This window comes from Engraulis encrasicolus, chromosome 20 (genome assembly GCF_034702125.1).
Source record: "Engraulis encrasicolus isolate BLACKSEA-1 chromosome 20, IST_EnEncr_1.0, whole genome shotgun sequence".
Taxonomy (NCBI): domain Eukaryota; kingdom Metazoa; phylum Chordata; class Actinopteri; order Clupeiformes; family Engraulidae; genus Engraulis; species Engraulis encrasicolus.
In genome coordinates, this window is record NC_085876.1 from 18,299,731 (window position 1) to 18,321,513 (window position 21,783).

General features: G+C 45.2%; 1 protein-coding gene across 2 annotated transcripts in view; it reads left to right on the plus strand.

The window, feature by feature from the left end:
- The first annotated feature begins 4,052 nt into the window (after window positions 1-4,052).
- Window positions 4,053-21,783, plus strand: part of LOC134436372 (zinc fingers and homeoboxes protein 2-like) — a 45,596-nt gene continuing 27,865 nt past the window's right edge. Inside the window, exons 1-2 of one of the 2 annotated variants that reach the window (XM_063185540.1) lie at window positions 4,053-4,343; window positions 13,715-14,103. The gene's annotated coding sequence lies outside the window, so the exon portion shown is untranslated. Of the gene's footprint in view, window positions 4,344-10,284; window positions 13,231-13,714; window positions 14,104-21,783 lie in introns of those variants that run through there. The other variant, XM_063185541.1, reaches the window with a different exon arrangement.

Genomic DNA, 21,783 nt, shown 5'->3' on the forward strand with positions numbered 1-21,783 from the left:
AAATATTTCATATTCAACCCAAAATGTTATATTAGTAGGCCAAAACATAAAATCACCAAAATGGCTGTAACACCTAGGTTGCGGGCGGCAGAACGCAGGCATGGTGCAATGTGATGCTATGCTGTGCTCTGTCAAAATGAGCTACTGTACTAGTAGGCCAGCAGCCTGCCATGTGTGGGGAACCGTTTTCATTTGAGGGCCACTTCTAATGTTAAAAACTCATACAAGGGTCGAACTATGAACACAAACCAGGATTTCCCCCTGCACTTTATGCCTTGATGGAAGGCGGCCACCTTTACAACAGACCCCACCTTCACTAGGTCCCCTGAAAATGTAACATAATTGTATCGCAAATGTAATTTCTAAGATCTCCTTACAATACATGTCATATGTCATGTGAAACTGCATAATATTAAAAGCCGGATGAGTAGGCCTCAGCCTCGAAACATACAAGGTTCCCCACCCATGTAATACTAGGCTGTCATAGCCCCAACCCTGTAACCTAGCAAACCCTCAGCTCGACGGCTGGTTGGCAGGCCATGTTGACAGACATTGTGAACATTTGCATGAGGGCTTACGCAACTGTGATGGTATGGATTCCTTGTGTTTTGCCTTCATGCTATGCCCTGTTGCATATCCTATGGGTTATTTGACTGGGCAATACTGGCTCCTGGCCAGACTATAGCTGTCCTCAAATTAAGATCTGCTGTCCTCTAGTGGTCATTGCTTGCTGTTGCAATCTTCAACAGTGTCTTTTTTTTCTTTCCTTCCTTGTCCCCTCCCTTCCTTTCTCTTTTGCTCTCTCTCTCTCTCTCTCTCTCTCTCTCTCTCTCTCTCTCTCTCTCTCACACACACACACACACACACACACACACACACGCACGCACGCACACACGCACACACACACATACGGGTCTTTTCTAAGTATACATTCCACATTTATCAGCTGCAGTGTAGCATGCCAGAGAATCAAGGGTGTGTTTGCCACAATACTATGACATACACTTCTACAAAGACAGCAATGCACAGGATTGTAGGTGTCGAGCCATTCACTAGCTGACAGTAGGCTATTGTATGGTGGAATTATTGTAAAACTAGACTTTTATGAAAACAATTGATTGTGTGCCCACTGTTTCTCTAAACAAGACAGAACATATTTGAAAAATAATAACAATGGTGAGCAATATAACTTATGAAACTGCTATTATAAGCCTTTGCAGCCTTTGGCCGTACACATACAGAGAACACAAGTTAGGAATAGGAGTTTGCGATATGACATATAGGCCTACTTGTCGCATGCAAACTGTACATAAAATATTTCATGAACTTGTGTCCAGATATTATTACTAAAATGGACATTTAAGTGTTCCAATAGCCTGTATTGGTCCTTCTCCGAATCATGAGTGAGGGCTTTTTTATTTTTTTTTATTTTTCCTCCATGTGTGCGCTTGGAGTCAAATGAGGTGACTGACCTTTCTGTGACAGTAGACTCATATCGCCCTCTGGTGCAGACAATTGGTACAACACAAACAGTCAACATTTTCTGAGACCACAACTGGAGACAAGTAAAAGTTATGGTGACTTCACCTCAACTCTATACTATGTACACAAACACATACCAACAAAAACAGTGTCACTGACTGGAGTATAACTTTTGATGAACATTACTGGATAATGATACTTCCACCTATGAATCAGGGATGTGTTGTGTTAACAGGGCTTAAGACTAAATCCGACTGTACCAAATTTACTAAGAAGTACCGATATTGTAGGCTGTAGGTCATGGAAAATAGAAAAAGAATCTTCATTCTTGTGGAAAATTGAATCTCAAATGTGTGCAATTCGATACTTTATCGCTAACCAAACCTGATTCATTTTTTTTTAAAATTAAGGTCAGTCAGTACTTACATAAATAAGTACATGAGCCGCAAAAGAGATGTCATCATTGATTTGTGCAGCAACAAAAACAAATGTTTGAAAAGAGACCATACTCCTTCCCCACAGACCCAAGAAAAACAGTGGTGAACTTTGTGAATTCTATCTCAGATACAGCAGTGTTGGGTGGATGCTAAATTATGGATCATAATAGGCCTACTATAATACAAGTATTACAATTACACTGTGTGTCCCAACTGACAGACATCCCAATACATGATATTACAGTTTGTCTAAAATTGTGCAGTTTTGCACAGCTCACAATTCAATAATTTACACTTACCCAGAAGACGAAACTGCTTGCAATAAGGCCTAATAAAAAGTAGTATTGTGTCTACGACAGGTAAACAGCAGCTGGGAAATTAGTCCAAATTCGATGGTGTTATAGCCTAATGGGGGAAAATAAAATAATAAACTTAAGCCATAATCATTTAGGCTTGCATATACAGAAGGCCTACATACAGTACATGATTGATGAGACTGATCGCAAAAAATGCAAATAGTATTGACCAGGTGTATGCATGCAGCACACTTCACTTCAGCACAAGGCAACTGGATGACAGAGGGCACGGCCTCCCAAAGCTAACACACAGCCGTCTCTGTATATATTCTCGGGGGCGACAGTGATAATTGGCATCAACTACATGAACAAGCGTGAAGTAAAGACACAAAAACTCAGATGGAGATAGCGGGGAGAAGTTTATTAATAATGAATTCTCAGCTCATTTGTATGTAAATGTGCTCAGACACCGTGGCAGTCCGGTTTTGCCTCATGCATAATGCACAGGCAGCCATCCACCACCACTGCAGAGTAGCGTAGCGTAGCACAGCCTACCGTGGAATTCTCCATCGCCGCCTCTGATATAGCCAGGCCGACCTCAGACACACACACACTCACTCAGTCTCTCTCTCTCCCTCTCTCTCTCTGTGTGCTCTCTCTCTTTCTCTGTGTGTGTGTGTGTGTGTGTGTGTGTGTGTGTGTGTGTGTGTGTGTGTGTGTGTGTGTGTGTGTGTGTGTGTGTGTGTGTGTGTGTGTGTGTGTGTGTGTGTGTGTGTGGTGTGTGAGTGTGTGTGTGAGTGAGTGAGGGTGGGGGGGTGCGGGTAATTAATGTTCTCCATTACGAAACAGAGAAGGCAACTCCTATCATTTCATCAGAGTTCAATTATTTCTGGCCCCTTCTCCTCTTGGTTTAATTAGGGGGCTAAGTAGGAAAATTAAAGGAATTTCGGAGAAGCCCTTACTCCTTACTATTGCACACACCTTTGCCATATCGATCTCACAGCAGCCTGAGTTCTTCTAGCACACCTGGAATTCCATTTAATTTCACAACAAATGAATCCACCCCCTTGCCCTCACTCACAACCCTGGGAGCCGGAAACCTAAGAAACATAGAAAAAAAAAGTGATTTGAAGAGAACCATAAGTAGGCTTACACAATCCACCACAGCCAGTACAATATCACAAAGTCATCTCCCATGTTCTGCCAGACTGTATATGGTATGATACCTATTCTATAATGAGAATAAATAGGCCTTTGCTCACCATGACTATTAGGCCTACGGCCAGGAGATGTCGCTGTTCCCCTTATAATGGAGTCTGCCAGCTGTGCCTCAGCTATAATTTAGGCTAAAACGTGTAGGCTTTTATACACTACTATGGTATGCTTTCCGCACACAATGTCCACGCCTGGTCACGGTTTTGTATTTGGCTTAGGCTATAAGCGATGATTTAGGTTTATATCCTATTATGTCAGCCGTGATCAGTTTCACCACTGTTAGTTATGGGTGGGCTTATAGCATATTGTATGGAAACTACATTTCTATCAATAAAATTGTTAATAAGACACACCACACTTGACCATTTTAAATAATGAGTATTAATAGGCTATGCCACTGTATTTCTATTCCCGGAAAATCAAAAGCTAATTTTCGTGCTTGCTTCAATGTGGCTTCAGGATGATATCAAGAATTATAGGCGTAATTAATATACTACATCGAACTGTAGTCTCCGATTAGAGGCGAACACTAGAGAAAAATAAATACATTTCTAATGTATCGCCAACCCAGGGAGAGGGTGCATCCTTCCTCCCATCTTCAAATGAAACGTATTATATTCCTCAACGCGAGTTGGATGGACACATTCGTGTTTTATGACTAACCTATATTTCTCTGATACTTGAATGAAAATACTTTTGGTGTCGTATGTAAATATATGCTGACGTAAATGATCATGTGGTTTTCGTCGTAGATCTCTCATGCACGACGACTTTTTGTACTGTTGTCTTTAGGTTTCGCCAGAATCTTTAGGATTACCAATTGTTTATGCGTACTAGTGGTCCTCATGAGAATTCCATTCTTGTGGAAATAAAACTCGATTTGTTCATACAACGCCAGAGGCACGGGCGACTGGTAAGGACTCGATTAACTTCTATATTCTGTGTCTTTTTGATTATTATGCCAAAAACAGTTTGTGTTAAAGCGAAGTTGCACCGTCTGGTAGCGAGCAGGCTAACCGACTGGCTTGCCTGGCTACGCGTCTTTAGATAGCGACTCTTCCATCATTGCCGCGCGCAGCCACACTGTCTCCACAACGTTACAGTACCACCAAAATCACCTTGCTAACTCAATGCCAAGCCGGGGCATGCCTCTTCATTGATGTAGATGTGTATTGTCACGATTATTTGCTGTTCTTGGAGACGTGGACTTCAGAGTAACTTTAATATGACTATGTAAACACAATACAGTTTACAGTAAACTTTTATTGTCCTCCACTATTAGCCAGCCCATCAGACACCTGGATCCTCTGGCAGGACTGTGGTGTCGCCCAGCATTTAGTACAGTTTAGCGTCCTGCTAACCATTTGAATAAGTAGCTCTGTGGCTTAAGTGCTGTTTGCTTACTACCCTTGCGACTTTGCCTACATGCTGTCTTACCAGTTATCATAAGTTTGCTGTGTATCGCCATGGTGTTCGATGTACATTAAGTGGGAATACGGCCCTACTCCTCAACATGGCGTTAGCTAGCGTTAGCTGCTAACATGGCCAGCTGCTGTCAGTGATATAACGTTAACTGGTCGTGTTGCTACGTAAGGATTTTGGCAGTTCATTTGGGCGAAGTTATTTATGCCTCTTGGGTGTTGATTAACAATGTTTACTGTCCACGGAAAGTTTGTTTTGGAGAACTGACCACTATTTCCCGCGGTGGTCAGATATGTTCGATAAGAGTTTGGTTTGGTGGGTCAGAGTCCTACTCCTACACTGATTATATGCACGGTATAGACTTCGCCAGAAAGATTGCGCAGATATTTTTTACAGGAGCATGACAGCATACACTCCGTTTAAGTTATCTGTGGCAGAACTTACTCGTGAAAAGGAGTAGAATTCGGAGTGCGAGTCCCAGAAATATGTTGTCCTGAATGTTTGTGCGTGAAGCGTTTTGCTGGCACCTCGAGGTGTTATTAAAACTGTAGTGCTAATGTTCGTAATTACACTTTGGTGTAATTACATTATTATCACTTAGTCGCAAACTGGTGTTGACAGTGACACTCGGGCTGTAACCATCTTAACCGAAGGAGCGGACTTTTCATGCATATCCCCACTGTCTGGAAGGTATGGCTGGCTGGCTACACACGACCCATTCGCCTTGGTATCAGAATTCAGAACCTAATGTAATTCCAAGTTAGACCTCGAAGGTTCCATTCAATCGTGCTTGTTCGTCCACCTGGATAATATTCCACACGGTTTATATACCTGCCCTCTTAAGCGAAATATCTGACCTGGATCAATACACATAGCAGCTACCCACAATATAGATCAACCTACTGTCAAAATGTACTTTTCTGTAGGTAAAATTTCAACATTACACCCATCATTTGTGAAGGAAACGCGACTTCCTCGGTTTAAAACCTAGATGACTTATCAAGTCCGTGTGTAACATAATAGCCAATGTCGAGACATCCTGTCCTATGTTCTGGTAAAACTGCAAGCGTGCGGTGCGTCGTTGCGCTTTAATTTCAAGAAGACAACATTAACTATATTATGTTTTGTTCACACAAGCCTTTGGCAGTCAATGTGACGCAGCAAAGTGCGAAAAAAGTGAGAATTTTCTTTGGAATGAGTCATGGACGTGCGGTGTTAAATGGGAAGAGATGTGTGTCACTCTGCCCTGTTCGTGTCCCCAAATGACCTAGGCCTTTACATGCGAGGCGAGCCCATCTCGGAGCGAGGCTGACGTCAGCCCGTACTTTATGACAGACAACAAGTGTGTATGTGTGCGACGAGTGCAAGTGAGACGAGACCAGAGAAGTTGTTTGCGTCGGTGAATATGGCAAATGACTTGAGTGTGAGAACTTGTCTAGGCAGTTCGGCATTGGCAACGTCCCAGCAAGCAGGCAGTCATTGGCGAATGGCGATTCAAGTACAAATGTATCGGCGTGGAATGGAAGTACAGTATGTTAGGCTGCTATTTGGAAACAAAAAGGGAAAGGAAAAGAGGAGCCCGTCCCAATGCCCCACCGTTTCACTGTCAAAGGGGCGGATCGAGGGGTTTCGAAATCTTTGGTCCAAACTCAAGGAATCCATTCATCTGCATCTTATTTGAATTTCCTGCTTGCATGATTTCGCCGTTTACATGTGCTGTGCTGTGTGCTCTGGAGGAGGAGGAGGGCTGTTGTGCAAGGGTGCCATTTTTTTAAGTTGCCAAAATGTGCAAGTCATGTGGCGCAAATACAAACAATGTGCTTCCCCCAAAGCCACAGAATGGGAATGTATTGCATTGCGCACATAACAAGAGCGCTTCACCATCATCCGCTCTCCTCTCCTCGCCTTGCCAGGCAGCAGGCTCAAGCAAAGCTGTTTGGTTCGCCGCCACCACCTACCTTAATGCCGCATCACAGCTACCCTAATTACAAGTAAACACGCATATGGGGGTTTTGGCATTTAAGCAGAAAAGCGCAAAGGACACTTTTCAGTGGGCACTGCAACCAACGCATGAATGGGAACAAGTCCTTAATGTTCGGAGACTATAAGAGTAATGCCTGCCAGTGCTCTTTGGGTGAGGCAAGGCGGTTTAAGTCTGTTGCTACCTTTTCCAGTCGGGTTATTTTCTTGTACCACAGCTGGTTGTGGTGTTTAGTCTGCCAGGGTCCAGGGTCCAGTTGAGTTCTGGTGCCTTACTTAAGACAGGACAATAAGCCCTGGCCTTATACGTTTTTTTTTTACTTTTGTTTTTTGTTGTTGTTGTTCTTCTACATTTCCATCACATACACCCCTCTCTCCCCTCATATCCCAACACGTTGATGATGGCAATCTAATGCAATGCAAATGTTCCCTATGCCCGTGACTCAATGTGGCACAGAGGAGTGGCACATATCTTCACAAGGATGTGCCTAAATGCAAATTTCTTTGACAGAATTCGATTCTGCTGTGCCACGACGAGACAAGAAAAAAACGAGGGAGAGAAAATGGGGAGGAAAACCCTGTTGCTGTGCAAACAAATCCTGCCAGTCGTGGTGCACTGTAGGGTGTATTCACCAACATGTGGCTGCTGTCTCTAGTTGCCACACTCACAGAGCATTGCCTTAGGCTCAGTTAGAGCATTGGACTAGAACTAACCTGGTGGTGACTATAATGTACACCAGGGGTGCCGGGCAATTATTTTTGGCGCAAGGCAAGGTCCACATTGGGTTTAGAATATTGACCGAAGAAGGGGCGAAGATCACAGGCAACTTGCCAGTGACAATACAAAATAATGCACCCTGGCATAGCTTGTTGACTATTTTTTTGTATTACTGCATATGAAATTGAAATGTGTATAATGAATACAGTGCGTACGCACATGATTAATCTCAAACCGGCAAGACCCCTGTGTTGGGTTGCCATTGTAGAATGCTGGCTGAGAGAATCACTTTCGATTCAAAGGATTTTCTTGTAAAGGCTCTGTGGGCCATATGAAATGTCACAGCGGGAGTTTGCCCTCATCTGATGTACACCGTCCATTTTGGCAATGTTATTTAAGCACTTAACCCCTTTACGCATAGCCTAGATTATGACCTTATCGTCACCAAAATGGTACTGAGCAAGTCTTAATCGTTTACCTAAGGCTCCTTGCATTGTCATAGCAATGTTGTTATGATGTAGTTGAGGGTTTTAAGGAGAGTGAATTGGCCCGTCGACAGCCCCCTCTGTGGTAAGATACTACAACAGTAGGCCCAACAGTAGGGGTGTTGAATTCGGTTCTCTAAATGTTGGATTAAGCTTATCTCTGCAAAATGTGCTGTGTAGCTCACACTGCTGCCGCCTCTACTCTGCCCTAGTACAAAGACAAAGGGCAGTAACTATACATTTTGTCAAACTTTTGTAAACTAGAGTTTAGACTTTGAACTCATGACCAAGCCTTATGGCCTAAACATGTGTCTCATTTTAGAGATATTGCCATGTCATATTTGCAGTAACTACAATATCCAAACCTTATAATACCAAGGCATTTTGAAGACATTTTTTCTCAGTTTCAATGTGGTGTAGTTACTGCACTTTGCCTTTGTAGGGCAGTACGGCTGTTACTGTTCCTCTGGCTCTGCTCTGCTCTGCTCTGCCCTGCTCTCCTCTCCTCTCCTCTCCTCTCCTCTCCTCTCCTCTCCTCTGCTCTGCTCTGCTCTCCTCTGCTCTCCTCTGCTCTCCTCTGCACTCCTCTGCTCTGCACTCCTCTGCTCTGCTCTGGCCTGCCGTTGCTTCTCACCTCTGCCCTGTGCTGTTATCAGCTGATAGTGTAGTGTAGTGTGTGACCGGGCCACGGCACGCTCAGCTGCATACTGTATGCCCCAACCCAGCCCAGCCCAGGTCCTCCACTGTGGACAGTCCTGCCTGGCCTTGCCTGGTGCTGTGAAGGGCATTTCAGGGTCCTCCTTAGGAGAGGAGAGGAGAGGAGAGGAGAGGAGGGGAGAGGGTGGTAGAGAAGGGGAGAGGGGGGTAGAGGAAAGGAGAGGAGAGGGGAGGAGAGGAGTGGAGAGGAGAGGGGGGCAGAGGAGAGGAGAGGAGAGGAGAGGGGGGTAGAGGAGAGGAGTGGAGTGGAGAGGAGAGGGGGCAGAGGAGAGGAGAGGGGGGCAGAGGAGTGGAGTGGAGAGGAGAGGAGAGGGGGCAGAGGAGAGGAGAGGGGGGCAGAGGAGTGGAGTGGAGAGGAGAGGAGTGGAGTGGAGAGGAGAGGGGGCAGAGGAGAGGAGAGGGGGGCAAAGGAGAGAGGAGAGGAGAGGTGTTGGCTGCGTGCTCCGCAGCCAGTGCTGCTTGGCAGATAGTCATATGACATAAATTAGGCTACTGCAGTCATGAGAGGAAGAGAGAGAGGGAGGGAGGGAGGGGTTCAGCCATTTTGGAGTGCCGTATATCTGCTGCATGCCTGACCAGGGGCCTATACTAAGAAGCTGGCTCAGTAGTAAACCAGAGGGGTATGCGAAGAAGCTGTTTCAGGAGCAAACCAGGTTACGGTAGTCTCTTACTGTAGATGAGGTCGTCGGCGGGCCTATTCACTATTTGCTGAAAAGAGTCAACTACATCATAACAACATTGCTATGACAGTACAGAGAGCCTTCACTTACAGATTAAGACATAACCATTACAATGTTGCTGACAGTAAGGTTATAACATAGGCTCTGCGCTAAGGGGTTAAGAGGTAGATCATCTAATAGACGAGCCTGGAGTCCTCATGTTCTGAAAAAAATGAGGACTCCAGGCTCTTCTATATAGCGTAGATGATTTACCTCTCGACTTAAACTGGGTTTCTCCTGAACCAGCTTCTTAGTATAGGCCCCTGGACTGACAGTGTTTCAGAATTTACGTTTGTTGAGGTGGTGGCGGTTAGTCAGTGTTGGAGACATGTTACTGTAGTCACTTGAAAGGCTATTTTAGTGAAGTTACTTAAGAAATATGATATGAAAACCCAGTGAAAAGTACATGTTTTGGTAAAGCAACATTTGGAAATGACATTCACAATACAATATGTTTATAATTTCTGGGGAGCAAGTAAAGGTGGTGGGTGTGTTTCTTGTCGAGGTTCCCGCTGTCAATGAAGTGCTAGGGTACACTCTGACCAACCTACCTACCTACCTACCTACTAGGGATGCAAACAATTAATCGATTAATCGACTTTAATCAACTGACAAGAGACCCAGGTGAAATGGGCATGAGAAGAGCGTGAAGAGGGGTGTGAATAGTGGGAATATTTAAATCACCCTTAGATTAAAGAATTTAAATGGAATTCATTTAAATGTAGAATTTTATCTCACTTTTTAATATAAATTTTTAGATTTAGCAGGTTTTTTTTTCGAGAAACATAGAGATGTTGGGGGGAAAATGCCGCTTATCAATTAATCGTAAGACGATCGATAAGGCAATCAACTAACGATTAATGAATTAATAAATAATTTGCATCTCTACTACCTACCTACCTGTAACTGAAGTGATCCTGTGCTATTTCGCCACTCTGGGCTCAAACCCGCCACCTACCAGTCAACGCTCCAGTTTGGGCATGGGGGGCACAGCACGATACAGCTGAAATGAAGGTCCAGACCGATAGCTCAGCGCTACCGATACTGCATGAGACTTCAGGAGGGAGATTTACTAACGTTCTATGCTGAAACTCTGCTACTTGACCTCCGTTACACACCTACCACACACCTCTGTTTCATTACATTACATTACATTTAGCAGACGCCTTTTGACCATAGCGACTTACAGGGAGGAAATGTAAGCGGGAACAGGGTAAGCGGGCAGTGCCGAGTACAGCAGTAGTACACAAGTAATTAGTAACAAAATTTAGACTGTTTCCTCCAGTGTTGCGTGTTAGCTTAACACAGTGGTTTTCAAAGTTGGGGCCAGGGACCCCTGGGGGACGCGAAGGGGTGCTAAGGGGGGCAGTGGCAGGTTGGCAGAAAAAGTATAGCAAAACAAAATAAATAGTTGAATTAATAATAACACCAACATCAAACAATATACACCAAAATAAACAAAAATATGCTAAATAATATTCCCGATACTTAAGAACAGCTTTGTAAATAATCTATTGCATTTCTGAATATTAGTCATATTATCTGTACTATTTTATCACAGTGGGGCACTCACTCACAGGCCTATACTATTGTTGTGAAAGGGGTACACGAAAAATAGTGTGGCACGACCCATGTAAGGGGGCCTTGGCTGGAATCTACTGGTATATGGGGGATCTTGTCATGGTTAAGTTTGGGAGCCCCTGACTTCCCGCTGCCTGCCGTCACGTGGATATGACGTGCCCATATTTTGGATGGAGAAGACCCCTGGGTCACCGCTCATCTGTTTAGAGAAGGTACAGGATTCAGTTGAAGGAGACTTCAGGTCTTTTTTTTGTGCAAAGCTTTACTTGACTTGCGAGCTTTCGGTCCCAAAAAAAGCCTGAAGTGTGCAGACGTCTTTTTCTTTGTACAGGGTGCAGAAGACAGAAAAGAGGAAAACAGTGCGGGGCCATAATATAACAGAGCTAACGATGTGTGACGGCCATCTTTTCACCAGGCGGTGGATTGGCTCAGCCTTGGCGCTGGCTAGGCGGAAAGGCGGATAGGCGCGGCCTGGTGAGGCGCCGTTCTGCAGGGCGGGTTCACCAGCTGTTCCAGGTGGTGCTTGTGCGTGGGCGTGTGCGTGTGTGTGAGTGTGAGTGTGAGGTCACCGTTCGTTTAAGGAGGTATTAAACACTTTTTTTCCCCGCTTTCTTTTTGAAGTCCCCCACCATTGCCTCCAGCACTGATGTCATCCACAGGACAATACCTCCCTCGTGTGTGTGTCTGTGTCTGTGTGTGTCACTGTGTTGTCTGTGTCTGTGTTGTGTGTCTGTCTGGCAGGGCAGACTGCGTCTGTAACTGGGACTAAAAGCGTTATGTATTGTTGCGTCGGTATTATATAACAGGCCTACTGAATCATCATCATCATGCCCCCAGCCCAGTCACTTACCGCCCGGCCTCGCTGGAAAGCCCTGTCGCTTCCACGAAGCCGATATTGTTCAACATCTGACTCTGCTGTGGTAGGACAAAGCCCTATTTATGATAGGACACAAAAAGTCTCCCGAAATTATGTCAGAGGCATCCTAAAAAGTTCCAAAAATGTAAATGATTAAAGCAAAACACTTGCTTAATACGATTTATGTGGGCAGTCGTGGCCTAGTGGTTAGAGAGTTGGTCTTTCAGTCAAGCGGTTACAGGTTTGAATCCCCGCTGACCTCTACCTACATCTCCATCCATGACTGAAGTACCCTTGAGCAAGGCACCTAACCCCACATTGCTCCAGGAACTGTACCCAATACCCTGAAAAATAATAACTGTAAGTCGCTTTGAATAAATGAAAGCGTCAGCTAAGTGCAATGTAATACAGCAGCAATAAGCCTGCTTGAGGTGATTTTAGCCACACACACGCCTTCTGCTCTGGTATGCGTCTGCGTGTGGTCCGTCTCTGTTGCCTGAAAGTGGGTTGAATCCACAATGGCCCAATTGGTTACCCCAAATACAAGCACGCAGCCAAGCTCAGGGAGGGCCTGGCTAATGGATGAATAGGTACACTGCTTTATATTTCTTTATTTTATTTTTTTCAGTATATATTTTAGGGCTTTTTGGACAGTGGAGGAGAGACAGGGGATGAGTGGAGGGAGAGAGAGACAGGGAAGGATTGGCAAATGACGCAGGCCGGGCCATCATAGTAACCCAGTGCCCTACCGTTTGGCCTAGGCAGGGCCCACTACTTTTTATTTTTTTTAAAGTTTGGTGGTGGCTCTGTCACATTGTAAGACGTGCCAGTAAATGCGTCTCAAATAAGGAAAGTGAAGTAACTTATTGGTGCAGAGACAAGAGTAGGCTACGAAGGTACGTGGAGGACGTGTTGAGTACAGCAGTGGTTGTCAAACTGGGGGTCAAGAAAGACCCCCTGGGGAGTCGCAGAGAGGTTTCGCTGACAAAAGGGGACATTGCATAAAAACAGGAAATCCACAGGTTAAGCTAACATACAGTAATTCTATAATTTGGTTTGTAACAGCATTCGCTTGTCTGGTTAATAAATGCATTTGCTGTCCTATGGATTTCTAACAATATTAGCAGAACTAATAGACTGTTAATGGAAAATGGGGGGGGGTCGCATACATATTCTGAAGTTCAAAAGATGGTCCCCGCTGAAAAAGTTTGAGAACCCCCGTAGTAAAGTAAAACACTGGCCTCAATCACAGGTGGTGGTTGTCATTCAAGTAACCTTCCCAATTTGTACAGCCCCTTTCTCTTCTACCACAGGTTTCCAAGGTAACAACCTTCTATTTTTTCGGCAAACACAAAAGCTGTGCAGTTTCAGGGCCCTTGCTCATTCTCTCTCTCTCTCTCTCTCTCTCTCTCTCTCTCTCTCTCTCTCTCTCTCTCTCTCTCTCTCTCTCTCTCTCTCTCTCTCTCTCTCTCTCTCTCTCTCTCTCTCTCTCTCTTCCTCTCTTCCTCTCTTCTTTTGGGTTTTGGCTCTGCACCCCCCACCGCTCCATCCTATCCTATCCAACACACACACACACACACCCACACACACACAGAGCTCACACGAGATCTCTCTCTCTCCCTCACACACACACACACACACACACACACACACACACACACACACACACACACACACACACACACACACACACACACACACACACACAGAGAGAGCACACGATCTCTCTCTCTCACACACACACACACACACACACACACACACACACACACACACCTTCCTGCTGACATTCTTGTCTGTTCTCAGATTCCAGAGGAGGAGGCTACCCAGAGTGCCGCTGGAACAGACAGACACTCTGAGGGAGGAGGAGGAGGAAGAGGAGGAGGGAAGGTGCGGGCGTAGTGGACCTGGGCTGAACCGAACCGAACCGAACCGGACGGTGCTGAACCGAGGTGAGCTGTGCTGTGCTGGCGCTGGGTGCCGTGCCGAGCTGAGCCGAGCAGTACTGTACTGACCTGGTTGGACTGGGGTGGTGGTGAGAAGCAGGAGCAGGAGCGGTGAGGAGGAGCAGGAGCTGGGCAGGAGAGGAGCAGGAGAGGGGGAGGCAGAGGAGCCGCATCAGGAGCAGGAGCAGGAGCCCCAGCCACACAGGAGGCCTTCCCCCTGGGGAAGCCCCTCCCCTCCGCGGACGTGCAGTGAGTACACGGGGCCTCTGCTGCCCCCTCGCCTTCTCTCTCTCTCTCTCTCTCTCTATTCACTCTTCATTCTTTTCTTTTCTTTTCTGCTTTCATCTCTGTTTTTTTTACTTTTCTGAGCTCTCTCCTCTCCTCTCCTCTCCTCTCCTCTCCTCTCCTCTCCTCTCCTCTCTCCTCTCCTCTCCTCACCCCTTCCCTGTACATTTTTTTTCTGTTCAGCCGTGTTCTCTTCCCTCCCCTCCCACTACTCTTCTCTGCTCCGCTCTGCCCTACTCTACTCTGCTTTCTTTCTTCCAGTCGGCTCTTCCATTCTCTCTTCCTTCCTTCCTCCCTTCCTTCCTTCTCTGATTCCCCCGTTACCTCAGCTAACCCCTGTGCTGTTCTGTGCCTCTCTCTAGTTTCCCCCGCCTGCTTCTCTTTCCCACCCCTCTTCTCTTTCTCTTCTCTCCTCTTCTCTTCTCTTCTCCTCCCTCTTCTCTTCTCTTCTCTTCTCTTCTCTTCTCTTCTCTTCTCTTCTCTTCTCCTCTCTTCTCTTCTCACCTCTTCTCTTCTCCTCTCCTCTCTTCTCTTCTCTTCTCTTCTCTTCTCTTCTCTTCTCTCCCTCCTCTCTCCCTCTTCTCCCCTCTTCTCTTCTCTTCTCTTCTCCCCTCTTCTCTTCTCTTCTCTTCTCCCCTCTTCTCTTCTCTTCTCTTCTCTTCTCTTCTCTTCTCTTCTCTTCTCTTCTCTTCCCTCCTCACCTCACTTCTACTTCTGCTTCATCTCCCTGCTCTCCCTTCGTCTTTGTAAATTTCTTGTCTTTTTTTCCTCTACTCTCTTTCTTTTTCCCCCTCTCTCTCTAAGTGTCTCTCTCTCTCTCCCTCTGTCTCCCTCTGTCTGTCTCTGCATCTCTCGCTCTCGCTCTCTCTGTCTCTGTCTCTGTGTCTCTCTCTCTCTCTCTCTCTCTCTCTCTCTCTCTCTCTCTCTCTCTCTTTATGTATCTGCGTGTTGTTTCCACATCTGGTTCTGCTGCTCATCTGCCTCTTGTGTTGTTTTCAGTTGTCCTCTCTTCTCTTACCCCCCCACCCCTTTTTTTTAACACATACTCTCTTCTCTTCTCTTACCCCCGTTCTCTTCCTCTGCTCTAAACCCCATTTCTGTTGTCCGATTCTGGCCCACCTCCTTCTGGAGCTGCGGTCATGCAGTCGTTGGAAGTTGGGAGGGTGGATTGGGGTGGAGGTGGAGGTGCTGATGGATTGGGGTGGTGTTGGGGGTTGCTGTTGGGGGTGGGCGTGCTGAAGGGGTGGATTGGGGTGGTGGTGGGTGGCGTTGGGGGGGTGCTGGGGGGGTGGGGGTCGTGCTGAAGGGGTGGATTGGGGTCAGGGGGGGTGTTTGGGGGGTGGGGGGTGGTGGAGGTCAGGTTCAGGTTCGGCTTCGGGGCCTTGATGGTGATGGTGATATGTGGAATACTGATGTCATCTGTGGCCGTGGAATGGACGACGCGCTCGCGCGGCTAGCACGGAGTTGCCATGAGATACGCCTGGGCTAACCAGCCCTGTCTTAGGGGGCATGAGGAATGCATGATATTCATGGCTGTGGTGTGAGAAGAGAGGAGTGTGTGTGTGTGTGTGTGTGTGTGTGTGTGTGTGTGTGTGTGTGTGTGTGTGTGTGTGTGTGTGTGTGTGTGTGTGTGTGTGTGTGTGTGTGTGTGTGTGTGTGTGTTTGTGTGCAGGGGCTTAGTGGTAGTAGTACTTTACTGTACATGCATTCACACACATATACAGTACACACCTGAATATTTTAATACAAGCACGTTGGCACAAAAATCTGCGATCATGCAGGATTATTGCAAGGTTAAAGTTACTTTTCCTAAATAAATAAAAATGGCCTTCCTCACATGCCAGAGATAGAACTAATTCCTCAACGCGGCACGTCATTATTTATGATTTGTTTTCCTCCAGTCGGAGTGTGAATTGAAAAACACCCCTCACCCACCCCCCATCCAAACATGACGGAGGAGAGGAGAGGAGAAGAGGGGAATGAAGAGGGGATGGGAATGGAGAGGAGAGAGGAGGGGAATGGAAGAGAGGAGAGGAGAAGAGAGAGAAGAGGGGAGGGGAATGGAATGGAGTGGCGAGGAGGAGAGGAGAGGGGTGAAGAGGAGAGGATGGGAGTAGAATAGAAGAGAGGAGAGGAGAGGAGAGGAGAGGAAGAGAGGGGAGGGAAGGGGACAGAGGAGGAAAGGAGGAGAGAGAAGAGAGGAGGGGAGAGGAGAGGGAGCGGCTGTTTTCTAGGTCGGCACGGAGCATGTTAATTGATTAGGGATTTCATCTCATGATGTTGAGAGCAGTGCTATGTGGTCTTATGGTCCTCACACACACTGAGTCATGGAATGGAAACCCCCCATTTACGCAAGGGGTGGGGTGGGGTGGGGTGGGATGGGGTGGTTTACAGGCGATATACATCTAGAACAGTGTTTCCCAACCAGGGGTACGTGTACCACTAGGGGTACACAAATACATGGGGTGTAGCCACTTTGGGATAGCAGAATAGGTATAGAGCATGCATGAGGAGGGTACTCTTCATATGACAACATGGTTGAGGGGTACGCAGGACAAAAAAGGTTGGGAAACACTGACCTAAAACATTATTGGAACCGTGTTTCCAATGTTCATACACCAGTGGTTGTCAACCTTTTTTTTTACAATTGTCCCCGCCCCGAACGCCCCCTTACCTCATCATAACCCTGCCAAGCCCCCCCTCACAACATCATGATGTCTCCTACTCGGCACCCCCAGAGGGCTCTCTAACGATCCCTGGGAGGCTGTAGACTGAGACCCTGTTGTGAAGCACTAATATAAGTTATGCAGTTGTACAGTATCTCCTGTCATGTTATTGTGTAGGCTATCGTTACTTCAACTCTGTAGCTGCGACCGTCTGGCCAACTTGTCCTCTACCGGTAATCCTGTGGTACAGAGGGTGGGACTAACTCGCAGCCATGAAGTGCCCTTGCACGCTACTGGTTGAAGCTACAACAGATGAAGAGGTTGTCTTTCAGACATGACAAAGTTTTATCTTTTACCTGACATGTTTCGATGGGATAGCTTCTGTCTTCATCAGAGGGTCACATGGATGTTGATGCGTGATTTGCCATAACAGTTATACGTTACATAATGAACGTCATACATCTATCTTTCAGATCACTCTTTCATTTCACTTCAATGTCAGGTCTATGGCCAGTGCTCTGACCACTTTGGCGGGTCCCAGGACAAAGTCATCTGAAACTGAAAGCCCCCCTTTGCCTCTCTATGGCTATGGTGACTTCAGCTCTCTGCGAGGTGAGCGTAGGTCTGGCCAACGCGTCTTGTAACCCCCCATCCCCCACCCCCTCATGGTGGAGTGAAATGAGGTGGGGCTGGTCTGGATGGAGAGGTGCCAGGGTACAGTATAGATATAGAACATGTTGTCCTGAGCTGACCGCCTTCCACTTGGGAAATGGCAGTGTGTGAGGTAACACCACACTATCAGTTGTCGGGCCAGATGGGAAACTTTGAAGCCTTTTTTCTCAGTTTGCCAGGAATCATAGTTACTGCATTCTTGTTTTGTACGGCAATACAGTATAGATATAGAACATGTCCTAAGATGACCGCCTTGCCTTCAACTTGGGTCATGAATAGGGCTGTAACGATACACTCAACTCACGATTTGGTTCGTATCACGATTTTTGACCTACCGTTTGATACACCCCACGATTTCACATTTGTCAATGTTATCAAATAAAGTTATGGATAAAAAACTATGACAGATTGTAGGTAGAATAGCTTACAAGAGGCTACAAATAATATACTTTATAAAATATATAATAATCATTATGATTTGAAGCTCGGAAGCACCATCACTTCATTTAATGTGGTCGTTTTCTGGACTGAAGGGTAGCAGAACTTTTAAAGGGAATATCACGATACTGGCTTTTTGCATCACGATACAGTATCGTGACTCTGCATATCACAATTTCTCGATTCGATACAATATTGTTACAGCCCTAGTCATGAGCAGGGTCAATGGCAGTGTGTAAGGTAACACCCACATTATCTGGACATCGTGACGACATCGACAAAAAATTGAAAAGCAGAAGTTCACTTCACAGTTCACTTGCTTTCAAAAATGTGCTCTGTGGAGATTGAAAATGTTACCTTTCAAGTAAGAGCAACATTTTACTCGTCGTAAGCTCAGTGTTTCTTAAACTTATTCAGTCGGAACCCCTGTTTGGACTTAAGAATATTTTCACAACCTCCACCCACCCACCCTAGTCATAGCCTATCCATGGATGTCTAGCAATATCAGCAGCATTTTTTTGTCCATTAATATTGCTAGATTTTCCATTAACAGTTTGTCCGCTAATATTGCTACTAAATCCACAGGACAGCAAATTACATCTATTAACCATGGAGGTGAATACTGTTACTACTAACCAAATTATGGAATTATGTTAGCTGTCAACCTGTGGAGTTCAATTTTGTCCGCAACCCCCCCTTCAGTATCTCCACAACCCCCCCAGGGGTCCTGACCCCCCAGTTTGTAAACCACTGCCGTAGCTCCACGTATGTTGGCATGATGAGTGTGTGTTCTTGTATTCCTCTGCCACGGTGAGTCATGGAAAAGCCCTCCCTTTCCTTTATGGACTGGAGTGATATGAGGAGGATGAAGGAGGGGGCAGGAGGGGTGGTAGCTGTAGAAATGCCAGGGGGATATAGATATAGGGCAGTGGTTCTCAACCTTTTTTGACAAACAACCCCTTCTGACCACACACACAACCTGATAAACGCCTCCCAGCCAAAATCATTGTGATATAAATATGATGAAAACATCACAGTCTTATAGCAACAGTAATATACCAATACTTCTGTGTAGCTTTTATATGCTATTTAGGTGTGCTTTAAAACATTATTAGTCTACCTCTTATTTTGTGTTCAAATGAAAGTCTATTCTAATGTACAGTAGATGCCTCATCACTCTGTCTCTGTCTTCTCAACGCCCTCCTGGGGGGCTGTAAAGGCCCCGTTGAGAAACACTAATATAGACCATGTTGTCCTCACCTGACCGATACCCTCATCTACCATGAGGATAAACACCAGGCCTGAATTATACCCTCCTCTACCATGAGGATAAATACCAGGCCTGACTGTGTAGGAGGTTTTACAAAGCATGATCTGATTCTGGACATGTTAGCAAACCATGAATGGCCGGTAATTGATCCGTAATTTCAATGTACAGTAAATTGTTTATAACAGCATATTAGAAGTAGCTACCATGCAGTGATATACTGTAGAAACGATGTTGGGATGTTCTGCCATTTGTTACTTTGGTACTCTGCCCTACAAAGATTAGATTAGATTCTTTATTGTCCCATAGGGATATTTGTTTTCACATAAGACTGTTCAGTTCCATCAGGTTAGATCTTGTAGTATGCATTTCATTTGCTATACATATAGACACCATTTTCACACATAGACACATAAACATCCTCAGACATTCACATATAATACATATACACACATCTATTCATATACACTCCAATATACACTCCTCTACATACCTACAAGGCAAAGTGCAATAATTACATATTCTGTTAAAATTGAGTTTAGACTGAAAATGGTCTTCATTACACCTCCTTTATCTTGAGGGAAAACCTTATGACCCAAATGTGCCCTGTTTTAGAGATGTTGTTACAGTATATTAAAACTACTGAGTACAAAGTCCACACATCTACACTGGTAAGTTACCAGGTAGAGTCCCAGTCAGATCTCACGCACATCCAATTTCCTTTAGCTGGATGCAGGGTAGGGCTGGGCGGTTCTGGAAAAAATGTGGTTTTCTTGATGAAAATTAATATCACGGTTCTCTCCACGACTTTTTTTCATAAGCAGCGATTCCCCCCACATCTCAATGCTTCTGAAGAAAAGGCTGAAATTACATTTCAAAATGAGATAAAATCCTGAATTTTAATTATCTCCATTTCTATTTTAACCTTGTGTAGGTGAAAACCGTTATCACGTGTTTTAACGGTATACCGCCCAGCCCTAATGCAGGGTCAAAACAAGAAGTTAATGTCCACGAACATTGATCTGTAGCTACGCCATATATGTAGGTCTCCAAAGGCGTGGTTTTATCAAAAATCCTTACACGTGATTGGGGAAACACTTGTCTGACATTTTTAGTGAGGTGCTACTTTAACTACTCACAGATTTGAGAATGTAGTTGAACTTACAGAATCAATGTCGATGAGTGATTCCATGCGAGTGGCCATTGTTGTCCTGAAACAAGTGTCACTTTTCACTTGTATTTCCCTTCACCACAACGTTTTAACTTTTACTATGTCACATCTCTGAAAGACTCTGAAAGACAGGGTTAGCACAGAAGTTTGAAATTGCGTTTGACCAATGTGCAGTTTAGCCAAAAACATTTAAATAAGACATTGATAATGTCTCTCACACACACACACACGGAAACAAATGAACACACACTTGCAAAATCACACACAAGCACGCACAAGCACACACAAGCACGCACCTAACCTACCTAACCTAACCTAACCACCTAACCAACTAACCTAACTAATTTACAATTCAACTCCTCACGTTTTCAGAAACTAGGGGGCTGCTGAGCCACAAATGCAGATGAGAAATGGGAAATGTCATGTAAGGTTAATCAAATAATAATAATTTTTTGTCAAATAACTTGCATCCAACTATCCATAACTATTCTCGGCCTGTCCTTATGTTGGACAGAACTGTGTATAATTCAATGGAGAAACCCAATAATTGGATTTCTCCATTGAATTATACACAAGTTCCAGTCTCCTTTGGTAGTTGGCATTTTAGTTGACACTAAAATGCCTCGTAGTCGTACGATTGCCAAATCCTCTGCCATTGGGTTTGATATGAAACCAAGGCTAACTTGTCAAATTGTATGCCTCATGTGGACCACATTAGCATTTTGAGGGCCAATTTAGTTGTGTATTTATTTCTTTATTTAGTGTTGGATTTATTTCTTTATTTAATGTTGGAAATATGTGGCTCCCTGCTAAGGCCGTGTTCCTAAAAAATGAATCAGCAAGCATGCTGAAATCCAAGGTGCAAGGAATATATTGCATTATGTGATATTTTTTTTGCCGTTTGTGCAGATTGGAAGCGGCAGCTGCAGATTCCTCCACGTGGACTTGTGTGAGAGAGAGAGAGAGAGAGAGAGAGAGAGAGAGAGAGAGAGAGAGAGAGAGAGAGAGAGAGAGAGAGAGAGAGAGAGAGAGAGAGAGAGAGAGAGAGAGAGAGAGAGAGAGAGAGAGAGAGAGAGAGAGAGAGAGAGAGAGAGAGAAAGTACACTCATCACTGGTGCCCTTCCCTTCTCACATTCAGGTTTTATTTATTTAATTTTATGTACCTGTGTTGTCTACGCACCTCAGTTATAAGTACATTTCTACGTACTGTACGTGTTCTTAAGTATCAGGCCTACCTCCAAGCATGGGCATACTGTAGTAGTTTTTGGTGTGGGTGGTGGGGGCCGTGTCCAACTCCCCCCCCCGTCACCAAACAAAATGTAAAAAAAAATAGCATAGCCAGAAAATTAATGTGTTATACTCGGAAATACTGCAAATTTGTGAAAATTGAAAAGGGGTGGGCTGTTCCTTTAACATTATGCTTCAGGAGG